Source organism: Poecilia latipinna, unplaced genomic scaffold, assembly GCF_001443285.1.
Source record: "Poecilia latipinna isolate Pla-1442-1.1 unplaced genomic scaffold, P_latipinna-1.0 Scaffold405, whole genome shotgun sequence".
Lineage (NCBI taxonomy): Eukaryota > Metazoa > Chordata > Actinopteri > Cyprinodontiformes > Poeciliidae > Poecilia > Poecilia latipinna.
In genome coordinates, this window is record NW_015113021.1 from 27,512 (window position 1) to 36,051 (window position 8,540).

The 8,540-nt window shown below is 40.7% G+C and overlaps 1 long non-coding RNA gene across 3 annotated transcripts in view; it reads left to right on the top strand.

Annotated features, from left to right (window-relative positions):
* LOC106950509 (uncharacterized) overlaps positions 1 to 8,479 on the top strand; it is a 12,981-nt gene extending 4,502 nt beyond the window's left edge. The window contains exons 2-4 of one of the 3 annotated variants that reach the window (XR_001425623.1): positions 383 to 443; positions 6,374 to 6,545; positions 8,327 to 8,479. This is a non-coding gene — a long non-coding RNA (uncharacterized LOC106950509). Of the gene's footprint in view, positions 1 to 382; positions 444 to 4,284; positions 4,589 to 6,373; positions 6,546 to 8,326 lie in introns of those variants that run through there. The other 2 variants (XR_001425624.1, XR_001425622.1) reach the window with 2 other exon arrangements.
* The last annotated feature ends 61 nt before the right edge of the window (positions 8,480 to 8,540 follow it).

Consider the following 8,540-nt stretch of genomic DNA (forward strand, 5'->3'; position numbering starts at 1 on the left):
AACAGCGGTTTTTCATCAGCTCTCTCTCATTAGGAAACAATATGAAAACATTAGCTGCTACGCTAACAACCAGTGGCTACTTCGGGCCAATTAATCTACATAGAAAATATTTCCGGTTGTTTAGAAGCAAATTTCTGGCTGCAAAGTCAAGTAATTCTGATCTTTCATCCTTACCTGTGAAAGGTAATGCGAATGAATACAGTTTGTTTCGTAAAACGGTTGAAACAAGTCCACACAGCACAGGACTTAAGGAGCTCCGATCGCCCTGCTGCCACATAGAAGATGGCGGACGCTGTTACGTACGACTCAGCGCTCCATGAGGCGTCTACGTATATGATGTCTATGAGTTCATACCTGTACTGATGAGGAGCTTGTCTGAAAGTGTGGCAGGACGGGAGAGGCAGAGGGAGAGCGGGAAATATGTGGTCCAATAGGCTAACAAGGTAATTTAATTTTCGTACATACAAATTAGGGACATTTGGAGCACTTCATTTACAGTTGAATGTCTTTTGAAGCTGTTAGTTGAACCTGTTTAAACTCACCATTTGCACTGTAGTTACCCTTTTTCCAACATTTTCTTGAAAATTTGTTAGCTGACTGTTCAGAGTTGCAGCAGTTACAGTAAATTATGTCTTAATTTGCTTACATGTTTGCACTAAACTTTTAACATGGTTTTGAATCATTGACATTACTATTAAATGGCTTATTATCTGTGTAGCTGTTAGTTTGACTCTGTGATAATATTCCCCTGATTCTCCAAACTGGAATCACTCTGACTGCTGTCTGGTGCAGTGATAGGTACGCAAAACAAAAAAACTGTCAAGGTTCTAGCGTTAGTAGTTCGTACTTTGCTAGTCTACAGATAAATTAACTAAGAATAGGAGACCTCTGACCATTTGAAATTTTATATTTAGAAAGAGCTGTTGGGGCCATGTTTTGCACAGTGATGTAACACAAGTGAAAATGCGAAACGGAAACTGTTCTTATTCCTCTTGAAACTGCACTGTTGATGGTCATTTTTGGCTCACAAACGCCACTCACAAATATGAGTGATGCTACTCAAACTAACGCAGAATCACTTCACGGCATCTCCACCATCCGTAGTATCACAGAACACTGGTGCAGTGACCACTGTATTAAAGCAGAGCTGACAGCATGGTGAAGGCTCCGGGGTGCTGGCAGGCTGACTGACGGCTCTCTGATGGATGTGACAATATTGCTGAACCCTGGGAGCTTGTTAGAGCACAAACTTGCTGAGTGTTTGTGTCTGAGAGATCCTGGTTAAGAATCATTTTTGCTCTTCGTGGTGTGTTGTTTGCTGCACAACGTGTGTGTGTGTGTGTCCTTCTTTAGCAGGAAACACCAGCTTGGTTCTGTTTGTCTGTCGCCCACATTCGAGTGCCTCATTGTGTTCAGCAGGTTTTCTGCTCGCTAATCAGGTACAGAAGCCTCCTGCCGGGAAAATAAGAGTCTAGTCTGCCCCGGGAAAACAATTCAGCCATCATCCCACCATTATAGGCCATGGCCATGGTCCTAATTTATCTCCCAGTCTGCCACTTGTATTTTTTCCTCCCTTGTCCTGGAGGAGAATTTCGAGCAGAGCAAGCGCTGGCTCTTAATAGTCCTCCGTGCCTCTGACACAACAAACAAATGAGGACAGCAAATCTTTACTGCCAAGTAGATTTACTTTTATCTGTGGTATCACCTCGCTCCCCAACCACTCATAAGATTACAAGGAACAAGCTGCAATATTGGATCTGTTTTGTCAGCTCTGAATGCGCTCTCCAGCTGCGTTTTCATCGCAATAAATCTGTGAAGCCTTTTTCTGCTTGCTTAAATCCTTCGACAACGCTGCTGCTGCTCCTCTCGGAGAGGGGAAAAGTCATGAGCTGGAAATAAAGGATAAGGTTGGGATTTTCTGCTTGGTTAAATGCTTCAAAGAACTGATAAAGAAGAGGCTGGTGCTACGCATTCTTCTAAAAGCAAAGAATCAAATGAAGTGCAGAGCAGTAGCAGTTTTTGATATACGGGCAACATGGGCAGTTGCCCAGGGCGATACTGGTTTACAGGAGTACATCATTAAAATAGCTTTTTTATATTCGTCCTGAGCGGGTTTTGGATTGTTTAATGATTCGCATGCAGTCAGTGAAGATTCGGCGTGCCCCTTTCTTCAGTCGGTGCACCATGTTTGCTGCTGCACCAGGCTTCCTGACTGGGCTATGCAGCATTTTTCTTCATCTCACATCCGACATTATTTCCTAGATTTTAATTGCTTTTCAGGAATGCCTGACTGTTTGATGGTGTCAGTCAAACTGAGCCTATATGGGGTGGAGCACAAATGAACCCTTTAACATCCTCTCTGCCTTCAGCAAGAGCGCTTACAATGACACGTTGCACAGTTTGCAACTTAGAAATTTAGGGAAAATATGTCTTTGTAAACTGGAAGAATTTTCCTGGATTTATATCAGGATCAGGCACATAGAGGAGAAAATATGGTGCAAACATGAGCACAACATGTTTCGTCTGCACAGTGGCACTGGTATTGTGACATTTTAAAGCGTGAGCAGAAGAAAGCTCAGATAAATGTTCTAGGACAGGGAGTAGGTACTGTAGGTACTCTTGATTTCATAATAAAATTAGGTTCTCCTTCCAAAAAGACTTTATTTCACTTGGACCACCTCACAGTTGTGTTCATCATGCCAGCCACGGAAACTTTGTTCAGCGCTTTTCTTCTTTTTATTACTATAGCATCCTTGCTTCTGGCAATGTTGTTATGAATCCCTTTTCTATGTTGTGGTGAGAGTCTAATCATTTTAACTGTCTTTAAGTACATTTTCATCATGTAAATTTCCAGTTTGAATTCATTAAAATAGTTTTTAGAGGTTTCAGTATAATTGAACAGCAGAACGGCCACTTATACAAACAGTCCTGCTTTTGGACAGCAGGAATCAACTGGGATCTACATATAAAAACCCACACAAAATAACCTGTAACCTTGAAAAACTTTCAACCTTGTTTTGAGGAGAGAGATTTAACTATCGACATCGCAATGTGATGGCCTATTCTCCTTATATGTAAAGCTCTTAATGATTGTAATCCATCTTATCATTAAACACCTCATATTCTAGTTACATTGCTTTAGGCTAAGCCCACTGGAGAATAAACTGACCGGCTTTCTACGCTGCTGTCTTCATTCTCATTATTCTCCATTTCTGTTTTGCGCATAGTGCTGCCGTTAATTGTGTATTTCTACAGCTTTGGGGGTGTTTGTTTATTTTCCTTTCAGCTCCAAGTCGATCCTACACAGGTTCTGGTTCTGCTGTACAGCTATCCTGTTAAAAGAATGTCTATAATTTCACTGCATGCTCAAGAAAAGGACACTGCGTTAAAGTTAAGACCTAGTGCTAGCTTATTGTCACATGTAGAGTGCTTTTACCTGTTGTATTTATTCACACATTACCTGCAGTTGTTTTCATCTGTGTGGTTTTATTAATGTAGCCTTAAAATGCCACATTATTCCACCTTCACTGCAGTATCAGTGGAACTTGTTGTTGATTCTCAGTCATGCGGAATATGGTAGATATTAATTTGTTAGGTCAGTTTATTAGGTACACTAGATGAATTTTTTTTGAACACAAAGATCAAATTAGGCTGGTCAGATGGTTTTAGGAATCTACTGTAAACACTGAGAACGGTCAGAAAAACTGAAAATATCCAGGGAATGCATGTTGCTGTCAAATGAGATTAAGTAAGCTACTTTGCAATGATAAACATACAACAGCAACTCCCATAGCCACTTGTTACAACCGAGGTATGCAGACTATTATTCTTGAATACCATTCATCAAGACTTAGATCCTTGAAGCAGATGAGCTACAGCTGCAGAGAACCTTACTGGGTGTCACTTGTGTCTGCTAAAAACATTAAAATTAGGCTATAGTTCAAATCAAGTTCACCAGTATCGGGCAACAACAGATTACAAAAATGTTGTCTGGTCATGTGAATCTCGATTTCAGCTGCAGCATGAATCCAAATCATTCAGTGTCAAGATTAGGTGATAAGAAAAAAGTGCAGATATGTAACTGACAAAACTGTACCAACTGTGATATGTTCTTATGTCATATGGACCAAAATTTCTAAGGTATTTTAAGCTTAATTGAGGCTGCTCTGAAAGGAAAGGAAGGTTCAACCAGATACTAGTGAATTGTGTCTAATGAAGTTTACAACAGCTGAAGGCCCTTGGACTTTGCTTAGATTTTTAAAATTGTTTTATTACTCTTTCCAGGCAGAATCTTCAGTTCTAATCCACAGCTGTGCATTTGTACTCACAGTGACGAGACAAATTCTGGACAAGAAGGGCAGCAAAAACAAAAAAAAAAAAAAGCAGCTATTTTCCAAGAAAAACATCAAGGACTGGCTGATATTCTGCGGGATGGACACACAGGGACAGCAGAAGACTGGGGCAAAATGATTTTCTCTGATAAACCTTCCTTCTGATTATTTGAAGAAGACGTAAGCGTCTCCAGGAGACTGGTGTAGCTCCAAAAGGGGAACATCCAGATAAAATAAATGTGTGGGGTTGCTTCTCATCTAAGGGAATGAGCTTCTACTTAGTGTGCCTAAAATCACTGTGATAAATAGAGAGGAATCAAAACATCTTCCAGCAACTGAGCAGTTTCCTGTATCATGATAATGAGCACTGTCAAAGAGCAAAACTGGTAAAATGGCTCCAATGTCAAAAAGCCTGATTGTAGTATTCAGCAAATTATATACTTTTCTGCAGCTTATTCAGTCCGTTTATTCAGTAAAGTGATAAATGTTCTTAACATTGCTTTTGACTCCTAGCAGCATATAAATATGAGGTAAAAAGATAATGGGCATATTTGGGTGTAAAATTGATTATATTGTACTAGATTCTGATTTTAGATCAAAATCTACTCCAAGAAATATGCTACAACAAAACAAGAGGAAACCCCAAAATTCAAAAGCAGAAAACTGACAGTTCTTTCATGAGAATAAAAGGTAAATGTACAAAATATATAGAGACACTAATCAAAACTGAAGGAAAAGGAAAGTATGCTGAATAAAAACGAACAGATCAACAAGATCCAATTCAGCAAAGCAGATGAGGAAACAAGCAGCCAGTGTGAAGGAGACAGCCAAATAAGAAGCAGAATTACAACCACAGATCAGGACAAAATACAGCTGCTGGTTCTACTTTCAAAATCCAGTCAGTGCAAATAAGCAGTCACTGTTCCTATAATCCAAACAAAAAGATAATTGGTCAGTTTTTCTTGCTTAACATGCTCCTAAAGGTGGCTTTGCCCTTACTGTGTAGGAGGAGGCGAAGGGGCTTTCTGTGTGTGTCCCCTGCCTGGAAATGAAGCCATTTTAAAGGTCCATAATCTGTTTATGTTCCCATTGTCCCATTTTTGTCCGTTGGATCGATCCAAAGCAGCTTTTTCTGGGGCCTTATCATGGAAACCAGAGGGGGAGACCCAATCTAATTCTGCGCTCCAGCTATATTCCACAAAGCAATATCACCACGCTGCGATCATATCACATCCAAAGAGGAAGAGCAATATTTCTCCATCACTCCTCTGTTCTTTCTCCGCTCCAGTCCTCCACTAATGCCGGCATGTTCTGTCTCTCCCAAGGCTTCGCTCTCTTATTGGATGGAATAAAAGGACTTCAGTCAAGTGTTGACGTTCGGCTTCACCGCGAGGCCCGCGGCTCGTCTGAAAGCGTCCTGTGGGGGGGGGAGAGTTCCTCCACACCATCTGTCATATAATTTGATTAATTAGCCGTTAGTACCACTGTTGCCCCCCACAGTGGGACCGAGGGTCGGCACTCGTCCATCTCCTCATCCCTCCGTCTGTCACACGCAATTTCTTGGAAGTGTCTGATCAGATTTTGATGAAACTTCAACAAAGATATCTGTCTCTTCTCTGACAAGACAAATATTTAATATTTTTCAGTTAATTTAATCATCTTGCTTCCAGAATTGCCATGTTTGGGCCTTGAGGACGTTTAAATGAATGTACTCAATCCAACACATATTTTGGGGCACGCACATGTTGGCTCAGATGATGTCTCCATGTGACATCATAAATAGTTAATACCTGTAACCTGACAGGTGTTTCAATGCTTCCTCCCCATGGTTTGTCTGAGAACACCATTATGCATGTGATGTGTGATTTCCTTCACGAACCGTTTAGCTCCACGATCAGGCACCGTGACGTATATCCACCTGGAAATATCACAACCATTTTAGATTCATGGAAACCTACAACTATTCCCAAGATATTACCGAGTGGTGCTTTAGCCCTGCACCACCGTCTCGCCCCAGCATATATATATATTTTTTTTTTCAGTAGGGACAGTGCAGGTGGTCAGAGTTGGCGGGAAGATGGGTGCAGCTAACTACAGATCATCCTGGAAGAAAACCTCTGAAAACCTGCAAGACTCGACTTCTATCCAATTTGTGACAAGGCTTCAAATTAACATCCACAGATTTTCTTCATAATGTGACTGAGTTGCATTCAGGTGTGTATCTCACAATAAATGTATTCTTTGTCACGTTTGAAGTTGAGAAATTCTTTAAAAAGCGTTAAAGAAAGAAAAGCGAGTAAGACAGCCAGAACATTGCCTGTGTTAGAGACAAGTGATGACGTTTTTAAACACCAAGCTCGGGTATCGGTGTAGAATACAATGGCTGCACGAGACAAAAGCAGTGATGGGAGAGTCACTTTCTCTAATGCGAATTCTCTGATGAAGTCAGAAAAAATTGAATCGTAGAGTAGCAGTTTAAAGAAATCTGAAGCTTGAGTTAAATATTTCAGAGGGAATAGCAATGACCTTCTGGGATTTTCTTTGTCACATTTATTCCTTTTGCACTGAAATGTTTACTTCTCCTTTTTTATTATTTTTAAAGTTTTTTTTTTATTATTATTATTTGTTTAGTTCAAATCCTTGAAGGCAATGAGGGGTTTTTATTAAACATTTCAAGTATATTTTAATTTATTTTTCAGATAAAACAGGGCTGACAGAGAAACACAGAAGAGATGAAGAAACTTTATCTCTTTAGTACAAAATTTCAGTGTTTTAAATACAGGAGCAATAAAGTCGACAATATCCCTCAGATCCTGCAGTCATTGAGACACAAATTAAAAATATGTTATGCACCAGCTTCAGTGATCCTGGTAATTAGACCCAGCCAAATCCTCTCTGCAACGCATCACATGTCTGGTTCCAGATGGAGAAGCACAGGTTGCCACATTTCAATTCAAAAGCCAAATTTTCAATGAAATGTGGAAATTACCAAGATAATTTACGGATATTAAACACTTTCTCACCCGTGCAACCAGGTAGCTGTAGTTTGATTCACCAAGTACTGGATAAGGGCAAGCTGCAGCTTTTTACAGCGTTTATAAAGTCAGACGGCCCAGGAAACAGAAACGCTAAAGCACAATCAGTTGAAAAGCCTAAAGCTTTAATAGCTCAAAGAAACTGCATTTGTATTATTTTTCATTTTATTATTTGCCTCATCTGTACCACATACATTTTTTTTTTCTGATAGACTGGCTTTTCATTAACTCTGAGAACCTCAGTTGACTTTATTAAAAAATAAATAAAGACAACGTAACATAAGTTCATTGTACTCCAGTGACCTAAACAGGTCACTGGACCTAATGTTACACCTCTGGCATGTGGTGGAACGGGAGATTCTCATCAGCAGCCAAAGAAATCTGCATCACCTCCATGATTATGTCGGGTCAATATGGATCAATATCTCAGAGCAAATTTCCCACCACCTTTTGAACGTCTGCCATTAAGATGACTGCTCTCACGAGAAAAGACACAATGTACCTAAGGGGGTCGGTGAGTGTAGCGTCATTGGATTAAAGATTTAGTCTAAGTTTTTGCTGAAATGTAAAGAAAATATAAGCTTCCGATTTCTTTAAGCTGCTCTGTCCAGAGGATTGAGCATTTAAACGCAGCTGCTCGCTAAGTGACTCAGCTGCAGCCTGAAAGATTTGCCCCATGGTCCGTGTGGGCTGATGTGAGCCATGTTTGATTTGATGCTGTGCGACTGAAACGCTGGATGTCGGATTTGCTGGATGTCCCTGCTGGAGAAAACGGGCAGCTTTTGAAACCTCACCTGCTGAGGATCAGCAGGTTCATCATTTAGCCAAGGAGGCAGCGGGAGAGCACCGTCCCTCGCTTTTTGACCAGACACATAATTTCAGTTGATTGCAACATTCTTTTCTTGTTAATGTGTCTTTTATTTTGGCGGACAAACACTCATCCCACCTTCCTTCCCACAGGAGCTGGGTTGGCGCTCTCCATGCCAGTGGCTGTGAAAAACAGCACATTTTTCATTAACAGGATTACCGTCCAACAATAAAAATACAGACGAATGAGAGTGAGCGTTGTGTTACACAGGCTGCCAGTGAATTTAATCACTATCCATTCCCTTTTTTTTTTCCCCCCCCCCCCCCCTCTTTTCTCCCCCCCACACCACAAACCACACCCCCCCCC